The sequence below is a fragment of the Marmota monax genome, unplaced genomic scaffold, assembly GCF_021218885.2.
Source record: "Marmota monax isolate L192 unplaced genomic scaffold, Marmota_monax_Labrador192_F-V1.1 WCK01_AAM20220418_F8-fsc01878, whole genome shotgun sequence".
Lineage (NCBI taxonomy): Eukaryota > Metazoa > Chordata > Mammalia > Rodentia > Sciuridae > Marmota > Marmota monax.
Genome location: NW_026694081.1, coordinates 6,344 through 32,883, shown reverse-complemented (window position 1 = coordinate 32,883; position 26,540 = coordinate 6,344). Strand labels below are relative to the sequence as shown.

The window sequence follows — 26,540 nt, the reverse complement described above, 5'->3', positions numbered from 1 at the left end:
GGGTCACCCCGGGAGGGCCTGGGTGGCGGTCACCCTGGTCTGCAAAGCAGGGGGTGATGACGTCTCTGGATCTGTCCTTCAGCCCAGCGAGCTCTTTCCAGGCCTGTGCTAGAAGTCAAGGCTCTGGGAAGATGTGGGGACCCTCCAAGGCCACAGGGAGCCAGGAGCCAGGCTGTGGGCAGGTGACATCCGTGTGTCCCCTGGGGTCTGGCCAGCTCTGGCACTACAGCTGGGATCGGGCCACAAAAGCTGAGGCAGTGGCCTGGCCAGAGAAGGAGACCTGCCCAGCCCTCGGCCACCATGGGGCATCTTGGGCTTGGTTTCTCCCAAGAATGGGGTGCTCCAGGAATGGGGTGCTCCAGGAATGGGGCGCTCCGGGCAGCTGCAGCAGTGGACAACAGGCCTCAGTTCACTCAAGAGCAAGGCCAGCTTCTGTCCCAGCACTGGGGACGGCTGATGACAGACACTCAAGTAGGCAGGACGTGAGGTACCACCCAGGGCTCCAAGCCAAGGTGGCCCATCAGGGACAGCGCCATGCACGGGTCAGGGATGCTTTGAGGATAGAGCATGTGATGCCAAGACCCGGGGACAAGAGTCAGCAGGGCCACCAGGGCCACAGGGGGCAAGGGGGGTGTCCAGACGGGAACACAAGGGGGCTTGAGGGTGCGTCCCATCCGGGTTGGGTGCACGGTGGGATGGGAGGGCAGCCCAGGACACAGCTAAGCTCAGGGCTCGGGTCCAGACGCTTCCCAGCTCCAGTTGGCTCTCTGAGAAGCCTCGGTTTCCTCATCTGTGAAATGGACGAGCAAAGCCCTGCTCACAGGTGGGCCCAGGCCTTTGTGGGGGTGGAGGCGGCCTCCTGAACCCCAGGGCAGATATCTGGTGGGACAAGCAATGGTGACTCCCTCCCTGCGGGGGACCTTCAGGAGTGGCAGACAGAGAGGGCCCCAGCTCAGGATGATGTCAGAAGTGGCAGAGCGCCAGGTGCTAGGGATTGGCCAGGCTGGGTGATGTCAGAGGGCACAGGCAGTGGGCAAGGTCAGCTTGGAACGTGGCACTCAGGGCCGTGCCTCTGGGGGGTGCCAGACCACTCTTCCCTCCCTCCTCCCTCCCTCCTCCCCCTCCCTCCTCCCTCCCTCTCCTTCCCTCCTCCCACCCTCCTCCCTCCTGCCTCCCTCCCTGCTCCCCAGTCCCCCTTTTGTTTCATATCTTATTTTGAGACAGGGTCTCGCCAGGCTGGCCTTGAACTTGCCGTGCTACTGGGACCGCAGCGTGCGCCACCACACCTGGCTAAGCGTTTTCTGAAGTGCCTCCCTCGGGGACACTGCAAGCACAGAAACCAGCATGAGACAGGCGTCGGGCGTCGTACCCACCACCAAGCTGAAGCACGTGCTAGCCTTCTGCTGGGGTCTAATGGGACCGGCTAGGGAACCCTCCATGTCCAAAGTGACCTCTGATTATAGAACTTTTAGCTTCACAGAAAAGTTGCAAACAGAGTCCTCGTCCCCCGCAGTGTGCCCCCCCACCCCGTGTTCCTGTCTTCTGGGATTTGGACTGAGGGTCTGGCATCTGCACACTGTATTCAGTTTCCCAGGTCCCCTGGTGTGTTTTTTCTGTTCCAGGATCTCACCTGACTGTCATCGACTTGCCGCTCTGTCTTGGCCGCTCTGAGGGGTAGCAGTCGGGGAATTTTTGCAGATTGGGGTTCGTCTGAGTTTTTTTCTGGTTATGCTGAGGCTCTGGGTCAGGGAGCCGAGGCCGGGGTGAAGCGCCCTCTGTGCTGGGCTTTGGGATCAATGTGGCTGCCTGGGGAGGGTGGTCACATCTGGGAGGGGCAGGACGTGGGCACGGGAGAGGCCAGTGAAGGGAAGGGGTGCCACCAGGTGGGTGGGGGACGGTGCTGGGTGTGGCTGAGATGGTTGACCTGGACCATGTGGAGTTGGAGTCTGCAGCTCCTGGGGAGTGGGGATGTGGGGAGGAGGCTGGGTGCTTGGGGTGGGGGCCCGGAGGAGGGCCAGGGGAGGGCTGTGGGCAGGAGGCGGCGGTGGCTGGGTCTACTCCGTCCTCCCCACACGGAGGCTCGGGGCCACCCCTGCACGCTCAGTGAGGACGCAGACCTGAGGGTCTGGCATCCTCGTAATTAATTCATCAGGCGTCATGCTGGGATGTCTGACGATGCTCAAGTGTTTAATTACAAACTTCTCCATAACCATGCACTTTAATTACCTCGGGCTGGGAGAGCTCGAGGGCATCAACCCGCCGCCCTACCTCGGCGCCGTGTCCAGCCCAAGACGTGAGGGAGGTCTGGACCATAAGTGGAGCAGGTGGGGACTGAGAGGTGGGCCTGGGGCAGGATCAGCAGCAGCAGCCGCAGGATGACCTGGATGGGACAGCAGGAGGGGCCGGGCAGATGCCTCAACACCAAAACTGGGGTAGCACCTGCGTATGAGCGGTCTGAGCCCAGAGCCCCATCTCAGGTCCTTGAGGTGTGTTGACAACCCTGTGCCTCCTGAAGACGGGGTCCTGGTTTCAGGAATGAGAACTTGATGTGTGATCCCACATCTGTCACTGCTCACCCCTGCCTCAGTCTCGTCGTCTGTAAAACGGGGCACACAGCAGGCCTTAGCATGATCCATCTCCATACCGAACATCAGAGGGTGCACTTCATCACTTGTCTGTCTGTCCCTCCGTACAGCTGTCATTCATCCCTCCACCTGCCCATCCGCCCACTCCTCCACTCACTCATCTGTCTCTCCATCCACCCTTCCAGCAGGGGATTCTTCGAGAGTTAAATGGCCCGCCGGGCATCTGGGCATGCACAATCAACGGGTTAGCTCAGCCTGGCACACACCTGCCCAAGTCAGGGCAGATGGGCAGGTGGGAGGTTGGAACATCTGTGCGTGTGTGGGGAGGACGATCAGGCAAAACCAAAGGGACACTGCTGTCGGATCAGAGCTCCCTAGTCTCAGGCCTCCTCGCCCTGGTCACAGTTGACACCCCTCTTGATTCAGGCTCTTGACTCCTGTGTCTGCTGTGACCTCAGAGGGGCACGTGTGTGCGTCAGTGCAGGGAGAGAGAGGGGTAGTGGGTAGGGCTGCCCACCCTGGCATGTCTGCCCTGAAATGTCTTTGGAGGTGGACATTCCAGCCACCCAGCTCTCCCTCAGCCTCAGGCTGTGTCTGTCCCTGGGGGCATGGGACAGTCTGCAGGTCAGTGAAGACACTGCACTTTCTTCCTACAGCTACATGACTGGGGCCCTGGGCCTGAGGATGGGATGAAATTGACCACTTCCGTCCCGGTCCATGCCGACTCATCAGTTGGAAGTCTGTTTCTACCGAAGTTAGGTGTGGTGGCAGACACCTGTAATCCCAGCAGCTCAGGAGGCTGAGGCAGGAGGATTGCGAGTTCAAAGTCAGCCTCAGCAATGGCGAGGTGCTAAGCAACTCAGTGACACCCTGTCTCTAAATAAAATACAGGGGCCAGGGTTGTGGCTCAGTGACAGAGCACTTGCCTAGCATGCGTGAGGCACTGGGTTCCATCCCCGGCACCACATAAAAATAAAAACAAAATAAAGGTATTGTGTCCATCTACAACTAAAAAGAAAAGACTTTTAAAAAATAAATAAAATACAAAATGACCTGCTACCTGGTACCAGCACACCACTAGTCTCCAAGGTCCTGCTGGGGGGCGGGTCCCAGACTGCAGATTCCCTCTCTTCTGCCCTGAGCTCTGTTCTAGCTCCACACCCGGGCCAGAGACAGCACACGGTGTCAGCCCATTTTCCAGATGAGGCTAAGGAGGCTCAGAGAGGTAAAGGAATTTGCTGAAGGCCACACAGCCCATCGGTGGTGGTGAGAATGGAGCTGTGTATCACTGGGTTCTGGGGTCACGTGGTAGAAGATGAATGGAAATCATGACAGCAAGAGACCTGGGAGCCTGGAGAGGAAGAGGCCAGACAGAGACGGGGAGGGACTTGTCCAAGGTCACGCTTGTCAAAGACATTGCTGTGCCAGGCTGCTTCTTCCACCAGGTCCCCCCAGCACAACCTCCTGCCTACCAGGTGCAGCCCGAGTTCAGGGCCTGCCACTGTGCTTGGCAGAGGCCCTGGACAGCAGCAAGTTCTGCCCGGCTCTTGCTGGGTTGGCACCCGGGCCAGTGCCATCTGTCCCTGGCAGCCCCTTACCCTCCGCCCAAGATGCCTCCCACTCGGAGGGAGACCCTGGAGGAGGTGGAGTGGGTCATGGCTGGAGGTGCTGGAAGTGGCCAGCGGAAGCACTCGGCTTTCCATTGGGGAGGGCCACAGGCATGGGAGGGCCCGACACAGGGTTGGGACACCCAAACCCCCACTCTGTGCCAGAGCAGTGCTCAGGAATTCCTGGCACCCTGTACTGTCTGGGGAGGGGGAAGAACTGAAGAAAATGCCTGTTCTAGCTTCCCCCCAGCACACACAGGGAAACCAAGGCCCAGAGGGGTCAAGAACTTGCTGAAGGCTGCTCAGTGGGGTGGCAGGGGCCGCCCAGAGCCCTGGGAGGGCAGACCCTACTCACTTGCCCTCCCCCCACCCCCTCCCCCACCATCCTCCCGCCTCCCTACTCACTTGGCCTTGAAGTCCTCTCCTACTCCAGATTCCTGTCCTTGGAAGAAGCTGGTGACCCCTCAGAACCCTGGGGGTGGAGTTCTGCCCGGACACCTACTCAAGGCTGCGAGGGTTGAATGGGTTTAGACTCATAAATAACTATTAATTAATCGTTGACTAAATATGAGTGTACTGGCCACTGAAAGGTGTTGAGTGTGCCCGGGGTGCTGTGCCACTTCCTTCTCTCGTGACCTTGAGCAGGTTACTTGCATTTTTCTCCCCTCAGTTTTCTCCTCTGTAAAATGGAGCCACACAAAGGTAGGCTTAAGTGACCCAGGGAAAGCTCTTGGGGCCCTCCTGGAATGTGGTCAATTGGGCCTGTGGGCTCTGGCTCCGGGTACCTGCATCATTGGCCACGCCCTAATGGAGGGCGGGCCCCGGAACGGGGCGGGGCCACGGCGGGTGGGGCCTCAGGCCTGCTCTCTCCAACTGCCCGCGGTGAACTCGCAGCGCACGGCCGGAAGGTGGCGCTCCGGCGTTTCTGAGCGCGCTGGGAGGGCGCGAGCCCGGGGTGCTGGGGGCAGATGCGGACACCGGTGCGCACGGATTCCGAGTGGACACGACTCCACGTGCGCCCGGCTGCACAAATGCTGGCGCATCCAAGGCACACGTGCACATGCGCGCAGACCCTTCCGGCCCGGGGGTCACTCCTCGCCCAAACCTCGGCCGGCTGGAATTCCGGCTTCAGCCTGTGTCCGGGTCTTTCTCACCATTTCCTGCTACCAAGACTCCCGGCACCCCCCCACCCCGACCCTGCACCCCGGCCCAGAGCTTTCCCCAGTGGGCGTTCAGCACCTCACCCCTGGTGCTCAGCCCAGGGACATTAGGGGCAGAATCACCCTGCAAGGCCTGGTGGGAGCGCACTGATGATGGCATGGTCTGGTGCCACTGACCTTGGAGCTGAGGGCACAGCGTCCTGTTATTTCCCAGGGAGGTCACTGAAGTTGGAGAGGGACACTTGTCAAGGTTCCCCTTGGGTGAGGCCAGGACCTAGGTCTAGGGGTTCCTGTGGCTGCCTGGACATCTGGACCTTCAGAATGAAGGACACTCATCCTTGGCTTCTTGGTCCCTCCTGGCCCGAGTGATCCCCTCTGGAGGCTCCAGGGTCAGGAAGGGCCCAGCTCTGCCCGCCAGCCTCCACCTGTGCTGGGCAAGTGCCTACCTACTCCTGTCCTCAATTTTCTGTCTTCCCAGGGGATGACAGCTATCCTGGCCTACCCGTGAGGACAGACTGCAGGCTCTGTCCCTGTCATTATCTGGGGTGAGCCCAGCACCTCCCAGGTGTGGCTTTTGTCTATTGCCCAATGACTGCTCAGAGACCCCCACCCCACACAGCACGGGTCCTCCGCAGGCACCAGAGGCCTCAATCCCCAATCTGTGCAGTTGGGCATCTCTGCTGGCTTCTCAGGGTGTGGAGAGGGAAGACAGACACTAGGGCAAGGGCAGCGGGGACAGGAGCCGCTGCCCAGGGAGGCCTGGCGCATGCGTACTTGTGTATATACAGAGGTGCCCAAAAAGAATCGCTGCTACCACCCCCTCACCCCAGCCAAGATGCCCATACTGCCAGGTATGGGCCACACGCAGGCGGGCAATGCCTGGTACCCCAGCAGAAAAGAGCAGTTGGGGCACCCCCACCCGTTGCCACCCCCGAATCCATAAGCACAGTTTATCTGTGCAGGTCAACAGCGCGCGCGGTCTGCTCGGCGGAATTGTTGGAACACCCTGGATACGCCGAGAACACTCCTTAATTAGATTCCGCAGAACCCTGACACACAAACAAAAGATATTAATATCAAGCGGCGCAGCTTCAATTGCAGTTTACACAGATCAGAGAACATTTTGGGTGCAAAGAGGTTGTGTGTGTGACAGGTTGTTACTTTACAAGTTGGGGATGCGGGGCACGTGACAGGCCTGAGTGCCACCGATTCCAAGCAGGATGGGGGGGGGGGTTGGGTGGCCAAAAGACATTCGAGGTCAGAGCTGAGGGTTGGAACTGGGCTGGCCTAGATAGGGGCCTGGGTCATTCAGGGCCGGAGGGATAAAGGCTCAGCCCTGGGAGGTCACCGGGGGTTTTGCTCCCTCAAACATTATTCCAGTGCTGGTTATAGGAGCAGAGGGGGTGACAAAGAATTGGGTCTTCTCCAAGGTCACTGTGCTCCTGACTGTGGGGTCTGTTTCCTCCATCTCTTTATATATATATATATATATATATATATATATATATATATATATATATATTGCTCAAATGTGATGGATTGAGGGGTGTCCCTCAAAAGATGGTTCTAATCCCATGGGCCAGTGTGACCTTATTTGGACCAAGATCTTTGCAGATATCATCATGTGGAACTCATTCAGGTGGGTGACCCAACACCTCTCGTCCCCCGCCAGCTCCTCCACGGCAGACCTCTGGCCTCTGCAACTGTAAAATGATACATTTTTGTTGCTGAAAGCCAACCCCCCCAGCCCCAGTCCCGCCACCAACCCTACCCCGTTTGTGGCACTTGGTTAAAGGCAACCCCGGAAAAGTAACGCGAGGTTTTCCAGCAAACTCGCCCCTTCCCGGGCACGGTTCAGTATCTTCCCAGATTGTGTGACTTACCACCCATAGTAGCTGTTTCCAGAAGGTTCTCATCACCTCCCAACAAGGAAATCACAACGATCACCACTCACCTCCTGGTTTCCCCTCCCAAGGTTCAGCCCTCTCTGTTGCTATGATTTATTTGCCTTTTCCAGACACTCCACAGAAGTGGGGTCCTCAAGGTCCATAGGCCCTCCATTCCTTCATGGGGTTGTGAGGCGTTCTGTTGAACCCATGGACCACATTTGGTCGATATGTTCATCCACTGATGGACATTTCTGTGGCTTTCAATCTTTCTTTGACTGTTGTGAATAACACTGCAGTCACTGGGCGCAGTGGTGCACACCTGGAATCCCAGCGGCTGGGGAGGCTGAGTCGGGAGGATCGTAAGTTCAAGGCCAACCTCAGCAACTTAGCAAGACCCTGTCTCAAAATTAAAAAAAAAAAAAAAAGTCCTGGGGATGTAGCTCAGTGGTTGAGTGTCTGTGGGTTCAAAAAACAAAAAGAGTAATGCAACTATCAATATTCGTATGTAGGTTTTTGTGTGCACGGTTTAGTTTTTCCTTGGGTATGTATGCCCACAAGTGCTTAAAACCTTTTTCTAAAGCGAGGGCTAGGGGTGTAGCTTAGTGGCAGAGCATATGCTTAAGACTAAGTGCAAGGCCCTGGGTTCCATCCCCAGCACCACAATAAACAAACAAACAAACAAACAGCTAGATAGATGAGTGAATGAATAGGTAAATAGTTACATAGATGAATAAATACAAATACACAGTTTAAAAAATGTCTCTTCCTCACATGGTACAAAAGGGATGAGCACACACAGGTCGACCCAGCAACTCAGGAGGCTGAGTCAGGAGGATAGCAGGTTCCAGGCCAGCCTGGGAGACTTATCCAGACCTGTTGTCAAAATCAAAAAGGACTCGGGGTTGGCTCCAGCCAGTGCCTGCCCAGTAGGGGTGAGGGCCTGGGTTCAATCCCCAGCCCTGAAGGAAAGGCTGAGCCGTGAACCCAGAGCTTCCTGTGGCTGCCGCTCAGCCTTCCCCGTGGTGATGTCAGGCCACGGCTGCTCCTGTCCCTCCTTCCATGTGACGTGTGGCTTTGCCAGCTGTGCGGTGGCCCCAGCAGCCCCCTGTGTGCATGTGTCCCCCCTGGTGGACACAGGATGTCTCTGGGTGTTTACTGTGCTGCTTTGGCACACCCTGTCTCTGGAGCATTCGAGCATCAGTCGGGTGAGTTTCCCCAAGTGCAGTGGCCAGAGCTCTCCTTGCTGTACAAATGGGGACACTGGGGCCTAGAGGCGGGGGCAGGGGCCCCTCTGGCTCACCCAAGAGTGCTGCTTACTGGGCACCTATTAAGTGCTGATGCTCCCCAGGTACAACCTCATTAGACTCTGACATAGCCCAGGAGCCACCCCATGTCCGATCCACTGGTCGCCCCCTCTTCTGGTCTTCAGGAGCCCACAGTTCCTAACCTTGTACCGAGGGGACCTCGACCTGGGCCCTGCGTGTCACTCCAGGCTGGTCTTCACCCTGGCCCTGTCCCTGTGTGGCCTCGGGAAGGGGGTTTCCTTTCTGGGCCTCAGTTTCCTTGTCAACACTGCAGGGTGGGCACACCCAGCCCAGCCCCAGTGGGCAACTGTGGCCATCAAGCAAGGTCACAAAAATGCCCAGTGCCTACCGGCAGGACCAGAGCCTGAGCCGGCAGCTGGTGTCCGTCGGATTCCTGTTTCGTCCGCTGCTCTGACATTTGGGGTGGGATGCCTACTTCCCTTTCCCAGGTCAGTGACAATGATAAAAACGTGTCCCTTCGTGACAGTCACTGCTATGTCTGTGTGTCTTACCATACCTGGTTACAATGCATCTCAGGCCCCCTTCAATCACCATGTCCTCTGTCCCTGCTCTGGGCTGAGCGAATCCACCTGGTGGATGAAGACGCTCCAGGGCACTACCTGGAGGGCATCAGCCTGTGACGCAAAACAGAGACTCAGAGAGGTTAGGCAACTTCTCAGAGGGCACACAGTACACCCATGGCACCCCAAACCAACTGCTTTCAAAGTCTCTTGTCCCCTCTTTGGGTGGAGAGATCAGTGTAACCCAGAGGCCTCTCTCTTCCTCTCAGGGTCAGGACATTTCCCCATTGCAACACTGAGCAGAATTATTAGGGGACAGTGGCCCCGTCGTCGGGGAAGGGAAAACATGATTGTTTAGAAAAAAAACTGCCTCCAATGTATTAAATTAGACGTAATTTATATAATGGCTGCTGGAGTTTCCAAAATAATAATAATAATAATAATTGCATGACTTTCCTTCCAAGGCTCCAGAGACAAATTAAAATAATGTAAAGTAAGTTCCTAATTGGTGTGGGCTGTGGGCGTCTGGGCAGCCTCCAGGTGTGTGCCTGACACGGTGGTGGCCGGCTCCCCAGGGCCCAGCCTGCCCACCCCTCCCCGCTGGGTCCTCGTGCCTGTGCACCTGTCCACGTGCATTCTGTGTGCGATGGCCTGCCACAGCCACAGGCTGGGCTGTCCCCGCCCGGCCCCCTCCTGAGTTGGGGGCCAGAGGCTGAGGGCCTGGTGATGGCTGCCAGGTGCAAGGTGGCTGGAGAAGGAGACCATTCTTCCAGTCTCCTCCCAGCCCCTCCCACCTGTTGTGGGCCCCTGGGACCCCGGGCTCCTCGCTCAGGGACCACAGCGCTCCCTGGGGCATCTGCCAGAGCAAAACAATCCTTTCTTCCTGTGGGGAAATAAAAGCCTGTGACAACATCCAGGGTGGCCGCCCTGGCATTCGGGAAGTGAGCGGAGAGGCCTGTGCTGACCGGTGGGATCCTGAGCCCCAGCCCCAGGCCCCGCCCTCGGCCCTGGCCTCCCTCTCCCCATCTCTACAAAGCAGAGTGTGTCCCCGGAAGGTCAACGCCTGGTGGCCTTGGGTGGCTGCAAGGCTCTCCTGGGCGTGAACACCTTGGGCCTTTTCCTTCTCTAGAAGCTCAGTTTATGATGTCCCCATTTCTCAGATTTAACCCTGGAGGTCCCACAGAATTTACAGCTGATTCTGGCACGTGGGGTTAGGGTAGACCCCGAAGCCCCAGGCAGGGGTCTGATTGGCGCCCTGGCACCTCCCTTAGGATTCCTCAGCCCCCAGTGCTAAGGGAACGTGGGGTGCCAGTCCTGGGGTGCGGTGGCATGGCTCAGGGTACATCAGCCCCAGGGCTCCTGCACCTCAGCTGTCCCGCCTCAGAACGTCCCTGCACCCCAGCTCCCACCTGAGCGCCCATCTGCAACCTCCCCAGCCAGAGCCACCTCTGGGACTCTCCTCTGATCCTCTGGTGTTGCTTGGTGGTGTCCCCTGCAGCGCCCACATCATTGGTCAGGTGTCACAGGCTGTCACGGTGCACGGTAGCTCTCTCTCTGCAAGGCAGGGACAGTGACCCATCATCTCCGTGTCCCTGGGAGTGGTGCCCAGCTTGAGGTACCAAACTCATGGCCAGTGGATTAGCGAGGTGGCGACACGTTGCTTCCTGTTAGCAACCAGGATGGGAACAGACATATTTCAACTGAATCACAAGTTAAAAAGCCAAATGCAGGAAGACATCTGCACCTTGGGGAAGAAATGCACCCTGAGACTGAGGAAGGGAGGAGAGGGGAGGGGTGGGGGTTGTTGGAGGAGGACAAGAGGGTGGCCTGGCCTCCTTGTCCCCTCTGGGAGAGGCACCCGCCACAGAGCTGAGGCTCCTGGGTGGCTGGGCTGGGAGGGACAGAGATGGTCACCTCCTTCTCTCCAGAGTCAATAGCCCAATCTGAAATGAACAAAATCACCCTTCACTTGGGGGACTGGCCTGATCGTGGGGTGCAGGCAGGCTCCCTGTCCCAGGGCATCCGGGGCCTCTCCACCTGTCCAGACTCCTGTCCACGGGAGCAGCCACTCCAGCCCCTGTGTTGGTGCTGACTGACCAGCTCTGGCCTGCTCCTGCCCCCTGGGCTCTGGGTCAGAGTTAGTGATGGGGACTGCCCCACTTACAGACAGGAGGGGCAGACTCCCTGGAAGTGGTACTGCCTGGCTGTAGAGGCCACTCGGGTGGGGGTCCTCAGGGAGGACAGTCCATGGCTGGCCAGCTGGATAGCCTCTGATTTGCCCCCTTCCTGCCCCTGCCTGGTGCTGGGCGCCTCCCTCAGCCTCAGCTCACCTGGTCTCCCTCTGACTCCATGCCAGGCCCCCAGCCTTCGTCCTCCCCCACCCTCCTCCTCCGCTGTCCTCACCCCCTGCTCATCTCGAGCTGCAATTACAGCTAATCAGATACCTGAGCCGCTTGCGAAGCTATTAGCAGTTCTCCCTGCCCGGTGGGAAATCAGCCGGGCTGGACAATTAGCTTTTTAGTTCCAACTCGGATTCTGATGCAAGCAATAAACAACTGGCTGCTCCCTGCCCCCTCCCGCCCACACCCCCTCCTGCTCCTCCTCCGCGGGGGCCTCCCCACCCAGATGCCCAGTGGTCCCGGGGATCCCGCAGCCTCCCTGCAGCCTGCGGGCCTGGTCCAGCGCCCTGGCCATCACCCACAGCGATGGACCCTCCCAAGCCAAGGGCCCTCGATCGCTTTCTATCATGAGGTTTTGAAAAAAAAAAAATCGGAGAGGAGGGGCAGTGACCTGGGCTATTTTCAGGGGGTCTGCAGCCCCTGCACCCCCAGGCTAACTCCTCCTGCCTGCTGAATTCCTCGCCATGTGTGTGAGTGCGTGCAAGCCTGCGCGTGTGTGTGTGCGCGCGTGCGTGGGTGTGCGCCCGCGCGCGCGCGCCTGTTTGTAATTAAGCAGTTAATTGCGCCGGGTTCTTGATTAGCTTTGGGGGATGGTAATGTTCTAGCGAGAGGAGGTGTTGTGTACAGTTCAGAATCATTTAGAGAAATTGGAGCTAATTTTGCTGTCTGCGCTTATTACTGCATTAATTTAATTTGGGTTGCTTTTAGCTCATTAACACATCTAATTAATTCGTTGACATCACTATTAAGATGTCTCTTTGAAATTGGCGTCTCCAGATAATCAGGATGGAAAGGCTGACACGCCAGCGCGGAGCTGCCTGGGAACATGGAGAAGGGGCGGGAAGGAGACCAGACCACTAATGAATTTTCCATCAGCAGCGCGCGCGGCTCGTCGGAGGGGGTGTAAGGCGGGCGGCGGCGGGAGCTGTAAGACAAAGGAAGGGGGAGCCCGCGAGCTCGCGGCCAGCCGGGTCTTAAATATTGAATTGCTTAGGAAAACAAACAGACCGGCCCGGAGCTGCAGAGTGGGGGCGAGGCTGCCCGCTGCCCGTCCCCGCTGCGCTGCTCCGGGCACTTCCTGGGTGACCCTGGAGGGGCTGCCCATCTGGAAGGGGCATGGAAGAGGCCTGGGGGGGAGGCAAACCTGCCACCGGGAGATCACATGAACTGGGAGGGCATCTGTGGACCCTCTTGTTGGACAGATGGGGAAACTGAGGCTCAGAGATGGGAGCTGTGTGGTTCAAGGTCACAAGAAGTTTGGGGGCTGTCCACGGAGACAGGCACAGCCCAATGCATGCTGTGCATCATTCCCGTCTCCCTGGGGCTCCTGTGGGGCACTGGGAGAGGTGACTCTCTGGCTCTCAGGGTGGCGAGGCTGGGGCTGCCAGGCCAGCTGCAGCTTCTCAGCATGCGTCCGCCAGGATTGGGGTCCCCTGGATCCCTTTAGGTCCTGGGCCTCACAGGCTCACTTCCTCTGGAAGGTCCCCTGTCCTTCTCTTGGGCAGAGTCACCTATCTGTGTGTCCAAGGGAGTCCTCAGGCCGCCCCTCCTCCAGAGGAGCCCCTGGATTCCTACCTGGAGGCAAAGCTGGCCGGCACGTGCCTGCAGCTGGACCAGAACGTGAGGACCCCCTTGTCTCCTGAAGTGCAAGTTCAGTTCCCTGGGACTGAACCCACAAGGTCAAACTCTGCCTCCGTTCAGCAGATTCTGCTCCAGCACCTGCCATATTTAAGGTCCAGGCTGGTCAAGAAGACGCCTGCTCTGCATCCACAGAGAAGCAAGGCTCCCAGGGTCTCACGCTTCCTGGGAGGGGTCCATGCTTCCTGGGAGGACCTCCTGTTACTCTGTCACTCTATTTGGGTGGCAAATAAGAGGATGCCCAAGGGCTTAGGTCCTGCAGGGTGATGGTCTCACACTCTTTCTGGGACTTGAGGCAAGGAAGCCTTCAAGGAGGAGGTGAACTCAAGTTGAAGGACGAGTAGGAGTTCGTCACCCGTCATGTTGGAGAGCAGGGGGTCCAGGTCCAAGGAGCCCCGGGGGCTGCTCTAACAAAGCTCTGCCCACCCAACCCCTGCCCTGTTCTAACCTTCAACATGCGGTTGGGGCAGGGCTCCAAGGGAGGCTCTGGTGGGAGCCAGAGAGTCCACTGCAGTCAGCTTGCCCGTGCGGCGGTCCCCAGCCCTGGACCCTCTCCACCGGGCTTCTCCACTGGATGCCTGGGCTTCCTAAAGCCTGGCACCAGGATCCAAGAGCAAACTTCCCAGGAGAATGAGCAGAAGTTCCCGGCATTTTTATGACCCAACCTTGGAAATTTCTCAGGCTCTGAGTGGAGGCAGTCACTGAGGTCTGTCCAGTTTCCAGGGGAGGGGGGACCTGGTCTCATTTCTTGATGGGGAATGTCTTGGAAGAACACGGGATGGCAGGTGCAGCTGCACCTCTCCTTGGACAATGCAGTCGGCCACCTTGGCTCTCCTCTTTGTCCACTCTGCCCTGCCGTGTTCCCTAAGACTCATATGCTGAATAACCCCCCAGAACCTCAGCATGTAGCTGGATTTGGAGACAGGTTTTGTGCAGAGGAAATTACTAAGCCTTCCCCCTCATCTGTGGAGGATGCCTCCCAAGACCCCCAGTGGAGGACTAGAACCATAGATAGTATCGAAAAACCGTACAGACTGTTTTGTTTTGGGTAGTGGGGATTGAACCCAGGTGTGGTGGTTTACCACCAAGCTGCATCCCCAGCCCTTTTAATTTTTAAATTTTGAGACAGGGTCTCACTAGCTTGCTCAGGGCCTCACTAATTTGCTGAGGCTGGCCTCCAACTTGTCATCCTCCTGCCTCAGCCTCCTAATTTGCTGGGATTACAGGCATGCACCACCCCTCCTGGCTATATACTGCTTTTTTCCCCTTCCTATACACATATGCCTGAGACTGAGTTTAATTTTAGGCACAGTAAGATACTAACAATGATAATTAAAAATAAAATAGAACAATCATAACAATACACTGTAACAAAAGTTATATGAATGTGGTTTTGCTCTCTCAAAATATCTTATGTCCTGTAGATCTTAGCAAGCTCTCCAGACGATTCGTTTCCTTATGCTTTCCCTTTCATTTTATTTTTGTGCTGGGGACTTAATCCAGGGGTGTCCTACCACTGAGCTTCATCCCCAGGACCCCGTTTTGAAATCAGAGCTCCCAGCCCTTTTAATGCCTTGAACTTGGGATCCTCCTGCCTCAGCTTCTCGAGTGGCTAGGACGATAGTCATGGGCCCCATGACTAGCTTCTTTTTCACTTTTAAAGGAAGCACTTCATGGCTTCTCTTTGGCATATCTGAATTGCCAGCATCGTGACTCCTGTGCTTTGGCCATGGATTAAGATCAGGGAGGGTCACCTGACACCCACCGCAGTGATGAGCCTGATAACCAGGATGGCTGCTGAGTGCCTCATGGGAGGGTAGCACATACAGCACGGACACGCTGCACAAAGGGATGCTTCCCAGCCTGGGCAGAGCAGGAGGGTGAGAGATTTCACGGCGCTACTCAGAATGGCGTGCATTTAAAACACGAATCACTTATTTCTGGAATTTTCCATTTAATGTTTTCAGACGTGGTTGACCATGGGTGACAGAAAGGGGTGGTTGTAAGGTGGATGAGGTCACGGGTGGCCCTATACCATCTGAGCTGTAGAAGTAGAAGGGATCCGTGCACAGATGTGGAGGGACGGTCCTGTGGGGACTTGGGGACAGGGCAGTCTGCAAGCGGCCTCAGGAGGAGCCAGCCTGCTGCAGCTGACCTTGGACTCCAGTCCCCTGAACAGTGAGGAATCGGTGTCTGAGCTGAGCTGCCAGCAGGCTGTGCCTCGTCACGCGGCTCGAGCAGATGAAGGCAGAGGCTCTGCTGTCCTGTGACTTTGCGCACCGTTCTGGCTCCTGGGCCCATCCTTGTCAGCCCCTGAGTTAGGCTGACACGGGGTTGGTGAGCTCCCTTGCCCTCTGTCTCCCCAGGAGGTGAGTCCTGAGGGGACTAATCCTTGTCTTTGGTCCACAGCTGTCTCTGTGGCTGGGGCCTCAACCAGTTGGAACTGGGAGCAGGGCCTGGGAGGCCCTTTGGGGGGCTGGAGCATGGGGGAAAGGATGGGGGGTCCTAGGAAAGGGGTCGAGGCAGCTAGGGTGGGGGGTGGCACTCAGTGGCCACGGGCCTGCATGGCATCACCTCACCGTTTTAATAGCCAGTGCTGCTGCATGGATGCAGCCTGTGCATGGTGCATAATAGGTGCTCATTTAAAACCCAGTGAATGAACCAAGATTTTGCTGTAAAGCCAGGGCAGGTCTTCACCAGGACCAGGCGTCCAGGCCCATCCCTTCTGGCACAGGACCCGGGGTTCGCCCTTGCCTAAGACTCAGCCCTCCTGTTTTGCAGCCTGGTCCAACCATTCCTCACCCCTCACCTCTACCAGCCAGCGGGCACTTATGGAGCACCTACTGTGTACCTCACTGTGAAGGGCTCCTGGTCTCCCCAACACCCCTCTCCCAGGCCACCAGGGTCTGTCAGTGTGAGCCCCCAGGACATCCCCACTTACCTCCCGGCACCAGTGAACAAGGGCTTGCGGAGGGAGTGGCTCAGCCCTGGCCGTGGGGAGCAGGCCTCTGGGTCTCGGCCCTTGGCCCAGGGCCAGGATGCAGAGCTCTGCCCAGGCCTCTCTCCACGGCCAGGCTCATCTTCTCAGGAGGTCCCGGGCCTGGCCTGCTGTCTCACCTCAAGTCCTCTGGGTTGTCCCCTTCCCTGGGGTGTCCTTCTGTGCCCGCCTCAGTCAGAAAGGCAGAGGGACCCAAGTCCCTGGCAGAGCTGGGTGATCCTGAGCCTCCCGTTGGTCTGGGCTGTGTCCCCCGAGGGCAGGCCAGGTGGGCGGCCGGGCAGCCTCCCCAGCCAGGGAAGCTCTGGAGAAGGGCGGGCGGGGCCGGGCAGAGGTTGTCCCTGGATATCTCCCATGGTGCACCTGGCCACAGGGGGCCGTGGGGAGGAGGGACAGGCAAGGCCAGTCTCACAGGCAGGGGCCACGCAGGCACCCTGCACCCTGAGCTCAGAAGGGCCCTGAGCCTGGCTTAATGCTCAGCCCTCGGGGCCTTGAACTTCCTGATAATGGTGGCTCGAAGCTCACGTTTTGGAAGCAAAATTTGAAGGTGAGGATCAGCAGGTGAGCAGAGGTGTGAGCCTGGCTCCTGTATCTGCATTCAAAATGGACACCGTCATCCGGGAGGGGTGGCCACGCCTGTCATCCGAGCTACTTGGAAGACCAAGTCAGGGGCAACCCAAGTTCAAGACCAAACTGGCAGCATGGTGAGACCCCCTCCCATCTCAAAAAATAAAAAAAAAAATTGATATCGCATGACATCCTTCATGGCCATAATTTAAATTAGATTTCTTTTCTTCACTTAAAATTACATTAAGTAGCACATAGAAAACTCTATGGTGCTGGGCACAACGGCGTACGCCTGTAATCCAGCAGCTTGGGAGGCTGAGGCAGGAGGATCTCAAGTTCAAAGCCGGCCTCAGCAAAAGCGAGGTGCTAAGCAACCCAGTGAGACCCTGTCTCTAAATAAAATACAAAATAGGGCTGGGGATGGGGCTCAGTGGTCGAGTGCCCCTGAGTTCAATCCCTGGTACCCAAATAAAACAAAACTCTATGGTGCCAAGACCACTCCATGGGAAAAGGATAGTCTTCTGAACAAATAGTGCTGGGCAAGTGGAGACCCACATGCAAGAGAACCAGGTTGGACCCCTACCTCACACCACATACAAACAGCAGCTTAAACTGGCCCAAAGTCCCAAACATAAGAGCAGATCCATAGTTCGCTTAGAAGAAAGCTTGGGGGAAAGCTCTGTGACCTTGGATGTGGTGGTGATTTCTTGGCCATGACTCTGGGTAAAAGAAGAATTGACAAATCGGACTTCTCCAAAATCTAAGACTTTTGTACAGCAAAAAGATACTATCAAGAGACTGGAAAGGTCACCCACAGAATGGAAGAAAATATCTGCAAATCACATATCCGGTAAGGAGTTAATATCCGGGATATATAAAGTCCCTTACGACTCTTGACAACAGCAGAACTCGATTAACAAGGGGGCAAAGGACTCCAGAGAGAGTTCTCCAAAGAAGACATGAGAATGGACAACCGACACTGGATCCTCGGGGAAATGCAAATCAGCACCTCTGTGAGAGAGTACTTCGCAGACATTCAAATGGCTATTGTCAAAACAAAAAAAACCCAGAAAAGAGCCCAGTGAGTGGCACAAGCCTGTAATCCCATTGGCTCTGGAGGCTGGGGCAGGAGAATAGAGCTCAGAGCCAGCCTCAGCAACGGCGAGGCGCTGAGCAACTTAGAGAGACCCTGTGTCTAAATAAAATACAAAACAGGGCTGGGGATGGGGCTCAGTGGTCGAGTGCCCCTGAGTTCAATTCCTGGTACCCCCCCCAAAAAAAAAAAAACCCAAACAAACAAACAAAAAACAGAAGTGTCTGCAAGGTGTGGAGAAATTGGAACCCTGTGCACCGTTGGTGGGATAAGGTGGTGAAGCCACTGTGGGCATCAGTGTGCAGGTTCCTCAAAGGTCAAACATACCATTACCCTAAACTATAGCAGAATTGGAAGCAGGCACTCAAGAGATATTTGCACACCCCTACTCACCGTGGTGTCATTCACAGCACCCAGAAAATGGAAGTGAGCCATGTGGCCATGGATGAGAGAATGAGTAAGGAAAAAAAAAAAAAAAGGTCTGGACACACAATGGAATATTATGCAGCTGTCAAGAAGGATGTTGTGACATGTGCTGCAATGTGGATGAGCCCCAAGGACAAGGTGTTGTTGAGTGGAATAAGCCAGACACAAAAGGAGAGACACTGTGATTTCACTGGCAGGATGTCCTTGGAGCATCCGATCCATGGAGACAGAACATAGGATGGCGGGGATCATGGCTGGGGAGGGGCTGGGGAGGGTGTTCAGTTTGGGAAGATGAAAGCGTCCTGTGGATGGTGGATGACCTGGTGATACAGCAACGTGTGTATGCTGAATGTCATGAGCCGTCAACTTAAAGATAGTCAAAACGGTAGATTTTTGTACCTCTATTTTACCACGACAAACATTTAAAAGAAAAAACAATTTAGTTGAAAAACTATGAATAACTGACAGTACTTCTAGGGAGGCTGAGGTGGGAGGATCACAAATTTGAGGCCAGCCTCAGCAAATTAGGGAGGTCCTAAGCAAGTTAGTGAGTCCCTGTCTCTAAATAAAAATAATAATAAAATAAAAAGGGCTGGGGATGTGGCCCATTGGTAAAGCACCCCTGGGCTCAATCCCCAGGACCACAAAGAAAAGAAATTTATTGTCCTGAGACCCCTTGACTTTCTTTCCTACTTTTCTGCCCTTCTTAGAAATCCTATTTTTCCCTCTGTTCCTTGACTCCGTTTACCAATGGCTCCACACGTGGGGACACAGGTGTTTTGTGTGTCAGGACATCTCTGGAAGGACTCCCAGCAAACCGTGACATTGACCTTGTCTGTCAGAGAGAAGCTGGGTGCTGGGACAGTGGAAGAGGAACTTTGCCTCATTAACCCTTTAGAAATTCAGGCGCCCTGGAGAAGGGCGCGCATCCCCGGAAGTGCAGCTCAGTGACCATGAAGTCAGCACAGCCTGGTGGCCTGTCTGTCAGAGCAGGGGCCCATCTGCAGCCCACACGCTCTGGGAGACGTCGCCCTCTGGACCCCTCCTGCAGCCCTGGGTGCTCGGGGTCTTCCTAAGCAGGACATGCAGCGCGTGCTCCTCTGCTTCTGAATCCCTGTCCCGTGCTGTCCCAGGGGTCCCTGGTGGAGGGGCCTCTGGTGCTCTCCGCCCCATCCTGCAGACCACCAGACGTCTGCTCTCTCCCGTGACCCCCGGGACTCATGTCCAGTTACTGTGGACACCCGAGCGCGGGCATTTGCTCTTTGGGGTGCGAGGCGAGGCCCTCCCTACGTTACAGACCCTAAATATTAGGGGCACGTTGCTGTTTAACAAATAAATTGAAAAATATAACGGTCGAGGCCCAGGCCTCTGGACTTGGAGGTTCTGGACCCCGGAACTCACTTCCCGGGGGGTCAGGGTCTGGGAAGCCACCCTGGGGGACGGCCCAGGGCGGAACTGGCCCGTGGTGGGTCCTCTGGGGTCCTCGGGCAGCCCCGCCCTCCAGCAGAGGCCCACCCAGGACCCAACCCAAAAGCAGCCAGATGGGGACCTGGGTGGGCTCAGCATCAAGGGGCACCGGGCAGGCCTGTGGGCAGCACCGACCCGCATGGTCTCCGCATGGGTCCCCGGGCTCCAGGGGGCATCCCGCAGCTCTGGGCCCACTCTTGTCCCGTGATTTGGATCCTTGGGGCGCTCGTTGGAAACGGTGTCTTTAGCACTTCATTAAACACTTCAGTTTAGCGACACCTTGGGGGGATTCCCAGCCCGGGTCCGGTGGGCGGGGGACAAACAGCGGCATCCATTAACCCAGCTCCCTCCCCGGGGTGCAGTTGGATGGCAGAGCCCCTCAGAAAGCGCATGTGCCACAATTAGACACCAGGCTCTCGCTGCCGTGGGTACCCGCCATTCCTCCCGGTGGGTACGGCTGCCCCCCAAGCCACGCAGAGCTGTGCTCCGTGAGGTGGATCAAGGATGGCACAGACCCCACCTCCCGAGCTGATCTGTCTCCCTGGAGCTCACGTCCTCGTGGGACCCCTCCCCCAATTGTGGGCAGGACCCTGATGCTTCTGACAATCGGAGGTGGCACAGGCGAGGTGTGGCACTCCAATGATCTTGGGAGTCCCACGGGGACCTCGCCTTTGGTGTCTTTGAGAGGCGGCTCCCCTGTCCCCAGAGGCCAGTGTGGTGGAGTCACCACCTCCAGCACAGCAGCCGGGCACCCGGCCTGAAGGAACAGCTGGGGCAGAGGCTCCCCGGGGAGCTGCAGGTGAGAACTCGGCCCAGCACCAGGACTGCAGCCCGAGAGAGAGCCTGCAGAGGACCCTCAGCCCTGACCCTCAGAGACTGAGACCTCAGGTGTGTGTCACGCTGGGCAGCCTTAGAAAACCAATGCGATCCCATGGGGTGGCACACACCTGCAATCCCAGCAGCTCGGGAGGCTGAGGCAGGAGGATCGTGAGCTCAAAGCCAGCCTCAGCAAAAGCGAGGCGCTAAGCAACTCAGTGAGACCCTGTCTCTAATAAAATACAAAATGGGGGTGTGTGTGTGTGGCTCAGTGGTCGAGTGCCCCTGAATTCAATCTTCGGTACCCTCCCTCCAAGCCCCCCCACCCCCCCGCATCTGTAAAACAGAAAGCGCATGTGCCACAATTAGACGCCACTTCCCGGGGGGTCAGGGTCTGGGAAGCCAGAATGAGCACAGGACCCGGTGCCTGTCATCAGTCTCTCTTCTCAGACGCAGCCAAAACGTCACCTCCTGGAGGAAGTCTTCCCAGATTGCCCTCACCGCACAAGGCAGAATGATCAGGCCTCTTGAAGGCAGGGCAGGCCTGCACCGCCCCTGGCTCAGCCCCGGCTGGGGGCCTACAGAAATGAGCTGACGGGGTTGGAGGATGGGCGTGGACTTGGCAGCTGGGTGCCCTCGGGGGCGTCTGCAGAGCTTCCCTAGGGCAGAGTCTTAGCTGGTAAAGTGCAGGGCTGGAGGAGGACTGTCCCCAGCTTGAGCTCAGGTGGCTCCCTGCAGGTCTGCCCAGCTTTAGGGACACCCCCCGCTCTGCAGGAGCCCCAGCCCACTCGCAGCAGAAATTGTGTGAGCCAGGGCTACTTGAGTCTGCCGGGGACCCAGTGGCATTTCCTGAGGACCCATATGACTCCATTTCTTCCCCTGCAATATGGCAAGCAGCTGAACAGCCCGAATCTGAGCACTCAAACTCCAAAATGCCCCCAAATCTGAAGGTTTGGCGTGTTATGTCAGCGCTAAGACATTTTGGATTTCTGAACATTTTTGGATTTCCAGATAAGGGATGCCCAACTGGTCTATGCAAAAATCTAAAAAAAAAAAACTCTGAAATCTGAAACACTTCTGGTTCCAAGCATTTTGAATAAAGGATAATCAACTTGTACTAGGATTTTTTTTTTTAATAGTTGAGAAAAACATAGGCTCAGAGGAGTTAGGCAGCTTTACTAGAGACACACAGCAGGGCCAGGATCTAAACTCTGATCTTGCCTGACCCCTTGCCTGTCTCACGCTATGGCCCCTGGGGCCTCAGGACCATTGACTGGGGCCCCATTTCCCACTAATAGGCTGGAGTGGAGGGAGATTTCAATCCAATAATGCAAAACTGCAATAACCATTATAATTAATTTATACAAAAGACATTATAAAATTACACTCTGTGCATTCCAATCCCATCCATGAGGTGCACGGGCTTCCCAGTTAAGCTACCGGGCCTCATGAAGACAGACGGGAAAGAGGTATTTCAATATTTCTTATAATTTTATATTCTCTCTAATATCTCTCATGCTAATTTCATTATGCAACGCAGTCGGCACGGTGATGTAATTATTGAAAAGTAATTTTGCAATAAATGGATTTAAATGTGTTGGAGTCCGTTGTAAATTCAATCTCGCAGTGAGGGTGACGGGTGCAGGCGAGAGGTGGTGAGGGGGCCGGGCTGGGGGTGGAATCGGAGATGTCCTGCGGGACCCTGGCCAGCCTGGAGTCTCCTTACACCTGCGAAGACCAGGACTGACACCTACCTAGGTATTGAGAACCCTAAGCCTGGCCCACCATGCCCTAAGCCCCCTGGCCTCAGGGCCCTCAGCTCCCTGTGACCCTCTCTGTAGCCCCAGGGACTGAACTCAGGGACACTCAACCACAGAGCCCCATCCCCAGCCCTATTTTGTGTTTTATTTAGAGTCAGGGTCTCACTGAGTTGCTTAGGGCCTCACTTTTGCTGAGGCTGGCTTTGAACTCACGATCCTCCTGCCTCAGCCTCCTGAGCCGCTGGATTACAGATGTGCACCACCATGCCCAGCTCTGTGGTCCCTCTTGTGTCCCCTCCCAGACAGATTCACATGGCAGCCAATGGGCCCAGGCCACATCATCCATACCTTGCATGAGACCCTGGGATAAACTCCAGCTCGGCCCAACTGACCTCCCCTCCTGCCTTCTGACCTTTCCACTTTGACCTGTGCCCCCTCCCATCCCACCTCAAGGTCATCTTATAGGCTGGTCCCTCTGCCAGGACAGCTATCCCTCCCCATATGCCCTCAGCCCCGAGTGCCTTGCTGAGACTGGCCCAGCCATGGGACAATGACACTCATGAAGTCGCTGCTCGGAGTCTCTGGACCTCTCTGCTCCCCTGAAGGACTTTCCTCATGAAGGGACACAGCACCTTCTGGCTTGAGGCAAGCTGAGCCAAGTTGGGGGAGGATTGGGGGGACCGTGGCAAAGCCTGGTCTATGGGGAATGCTCAGACGGGACCTCCCCCAGGGAGCCTTCTGTGCCTGGCAGGGACCACAGTGGCTAATAAGCGGAGATGCCCACTGGGCAGGAGAGAGGGCGACTGGGGAGCTGGATGGGATCCCAGTGTGCAGAGCCGGGAGGTGCCGCTTGGTGTCCTCACCTGTCAAGTGGGGAACCCCTGTGCCAAGTTGGAGGAAAGGAAGAAGTGTGCATACAGAAGGTGCTCAGTAATTGCCCCGCTTGCTCCACAAAGGCCAAGAAGAAAAGGTTGGTCCATCTCCTCGGCTCATGCACGGCTCATGGGTCAGGCATCCTGTTTCTACCTGCTGACCACTGACCGGCCTCTCAGCTGTGCTTCCGAGGGGACATGTGTCAGCTCAGGCACCACTCGAGACCACCCAGAGCCATCCCTGTTGGAGGGGCCCCACTGAGAGGTGCTGCCTGGGTCCTGCTGCGACCATCTCACATATGGGGAAGAACGAGGCCAGGCCCCTGTGGTCACTGGCCCTCCCAGGCGGGGACACCTTTGTCCTCTGACAGGTGTCTGCACCTCCCCACCCACTCTGCTCCAGCCACCCCTCCTGTCACTCCTGGAGCTCTCTCTGCTCCCCAGGCTGGCACCAGGGCCCTCCCTGCCACAGCCAAACCCGATCTGCAATTTGTTCTTGGGCGATGTGTAAATTGGCACCTCATTGATTATTAATGAAGTGCTAATTGCTCTTTGCAACCGATTCTGATGCGCAGGCAGCTGGGGCTGTTTGTACAGGTTTCAGGAGTCCCTGTCCCTTCCACAGCTGCGGGGACCCGTAGCACCGGACAGGGGCAGGACCCCGGGCAGCGTGCCGAACCCCCACCCTGTCCCCACAGAGGGGCCTGAGGGCAGAACAGAAAGCCCACGCAGAAACCAGCTGTGTGTCTTCCAGAGAGGGACAGCCAGGTCACAGTGCGTGTTCCGGTGGCCTTGGGCCCCGGGGCCTGGCTGGGGTCTGGGTGGCCTTTGACCTCACCGTCTCACTGCCCGGATGCTGCAGGCCCCTCCCATGAACTGTGGCCTGGGGAGAGGTGGCCACGCCATGTCACTCTTGGCTTCCACCCTGGGGTCTGGCTGGGAGGCTGAGGACTGAGGTGGTGCTGGCCCAGGTGGCCTGGTCAGGAGGGCCTGTCCAGGGGCAGAGGCTCTGACGCAGTGGAAACGCCAGCCGCCTGGAGACTCAAGATGGCTGTTGCCCAGTTGCACCAGGCGGTTGCCTGGCAACAGGGGCTCAGGGACGTCCCCAGCCGAGCTGGCTGCTCTGGGGACCAGGTCCCTTGGGACGGGGCAGGAAGTGTGATCTGGTGATGCTCTGGAATCGGGAGTGAAGCCTCCCCAGGGCCTGGTCATCGCAGGACCCCCCGGGTCTCCTACCTCCTGGCAGGAGCTGAGGTCCCAGGCCTGACGACTGAGGAGCGGCCGTCCCTCTGCCCCACGTGCAGACAGTGTCAGGGAGACGTGCACGAGGAGCTTCCTGAGGGGACCCGGCACCTGCGCCAGGTGGGCGGGGAGGCAGTTATGGAGGCTTCTTCCCAGGCTGGAGCTCGGCTTGCTCCCCAGTTCCCTGCGGGGCTTGTGGGGTTCTGGTCTGTCCCTTGATGTGGGCGGTGGGCCCTGCTGGCCTGGGAACAGCTCCCCCCAGCAGCCCTCGTGCCTTGGGGTCCAAGGCTGGGGTGGGGAGGTGGTGGGGCTCTGAGACTGACCTGTCCCCCGGGGGGACTTCGGCTGGGTTGACCTCCTGGGTGACATCCCCTGGGGATGTGGGGAAAGTCTATGCAGCCCTGGTGTAGACCTGTCCCATGTCAGGCCAGGAAAGAGCTGCCACCTCCCCTGTCCCATAGACCGAGAGGCCACACAGTGAGGTCAGCACTTGTCTGTTGAGCTCTGTAAGGTGGAGACCCTCAAGCCCGAACATACAGCCGCCCAGCATGCCACAGCTCTGGAGGGAGACAGCAGGAGGGTCCCCCATGTGGCCTCATGCAGGAGGGAACAGGGACAGCAGGGATCAGGAACAGGGACAGTAGAGATCAGGATTGGAACCCCGCCCTGCCCTGCTGAATTCTGGACTTGAGGCCTGCTTTACTTCTGTCCATGAGGGGACTTCTGAGGTCCCCTCCACCCTTCTGAGAAAGGTCTCCCCAGCGTATTTCCCACAGGCAGCCTGGGGCAGTTGGGACCCCCGGCACCTCTGTCCTACAGTGCCCTGCTGCAACCTCGTCCTGCCCGAGTCCCCAACCTCCCAACAGCAAGGGCCCTTCCAAGAGGTGTCCCCGCCAGGTCCCTGTGGCCCCGGGTTCCTGGCCTTCCCCCAGGCCTGTCGTGCCTCAGCCGGACCTTCTGGTCCTGAGCCTTCATGCCCGAGCTCAGGGCTGGGGGTGAGAGGGACCTTGGAGCTCCTCTCATGGACAGAAGTAAAGCAGGCCTGAGTCCAGAATTCAGCAGGGCAGGGCCCGTTCCAACCCTGATCCCTAGATCAGGCGAGAGGGAGTCTCCTGCCTTCCCTGTCCTGCAGGTCAGGCTGAGCATCTCCCAGGACACCTCAGGGCACCTGTGGCGGCAGGACGGGGGTCTCTCCCTGGGGGTGAGCTGCTGTGAGAAGCCGGAATGAGCATGTGGCCCAGGGTGCTCTGGCCCTGGAGCAGCAGAGCTTAGTGGGTCCTACCTCCCAGCAGTGAGCTATAGGGGTCCATGGGGGGGGGAGAGGAGGGAGAGGGGGAGGGGGAGGGAGAGAGGGAGAGGGAGGGAGAGAGGGAGGGAGGGGGACGGGGAGAGAGGGAGGTGGGTGGAGAAGGAAGAAGAAAAAGAAGAAGGGGGAGGAGGAGAAAGAGGAAGAAGGAGGAGGAGGAGGAGGAGGAGAGGAGGGAAGGGAGGAAGGAGAGAATTGGAGAGCCCAGGGGCAGGGCTGCTGTTACCCGCCCCTCGAGTGGGTGGGCGCAGGCTGCTGGGCTGGGAACCAGGGCACCTGTCCCGCCCCAGCCTCTGGCCCCTGTGCAGGCCCAGGTGGCTCCCTCCGGGTCATGCTCTGGCTCAGCAGAGCGTCCCAGGGAGGTGAGCTGGAGGTAGCATCTTGGCCACCAACTTAGCAAAGCACTCATCTAATATTTTAAGGGCTTTGAGGGGCTGGGGCTGGGGCTAGTGGCAGAGCGCTTGCCTCGCATGTGGAGGGCCCTGGGGTTGATCCATGTACAACTAAAAAATATTAAAAAAGAAGAACTTTAAATTAGTACAAAACGTCCGTGAGGAACAAAATACCAGAAGGCCAAATAAAGACAGGGAGGTGTCCTGCATCTCCCTCGGCCTTGCACTCGGTGTGGCCAGCAGGGCATCAGGAGAGCTCTCAGGGGCTTGGTGTTGAGGGCTGGAGGTGGACGATGGGGCTGCACCTTTAAGGCAGCACGAGATCCCCCACTTTCCACGCCAACAAGGCTCAGGGCCCAGCAGAGGTCCTGGTGGGGCCCCTGGGCAGCAGCAGGGATGGGGACAGCCTGGGGGTGTTTGAGGGTATCCACCTGGTGGGTGGGTGGGGAGGGAAGGTGGCAGAGAAGGACTGAGCAGAGCTGGGCCTCACCTGCATGGCTT

At 57.4% G+C, this 26,540-nt stretch overlaps 2 long non-coding RNA genes across 5 annotated transcripts; both read right to left on the bottom strand.

Annotated features, from left to right (window-relative positions):
* Positions 1-1,195: 1,195 nt before the first annotated feature.
* Positions 1,196-5,338, bottom strand: LOC131424949 (uncharacterized). 2 transcript variants are annotated; one of them, XR_009228648.1, is made up of 4 exons: positions 4,978-5,338; positions 4,598-4,871; positions 1,631-3,936; positions 1,196-1,324 (listed from the first exon to the last, which is right to left on the bottom strand). It is a non-coding gene; the product is annotated as an uncharacterized LOC131424949 (long non-coding RNA). The 2 variants fall into 2 exon arrangements; XR_009228649.1 differs by lacking the exon at positions 1,196-1,324 and having other exon boundaries at positions 1,567-2,596; positions 2,743-3,936.
* Positions 5,339-7,141: 1,803 nt separating this feature from the next.
* Positions 7,142-11,942, bottom strand: LOC131424948 (uncharacterized). Of its 3 annotated transcripts, none has more exons than XR_009228646.1 (4): positions 11,857-11,942; positions 9,063-10,730; positions 8,013-8,114; positions 7,142-7,637 (listed from the first exon to the last, which is right to left on the bottom strand). It is a non-coding gene; the product is annotated as an uncharacterized LOC131424948 (long non-coding RNA). The 3 variants fall into 3 exon arrangements; XR_009228647.1 differs by having other exon boundaries at positions 8,013-9,180; positions 10,476-10,730; XR_009228645.1 differs by having other exon boundaries at positions 8,013-10,730.
* Positions 11,943-26,540: the final 14,598 nt, after the last annotated feature.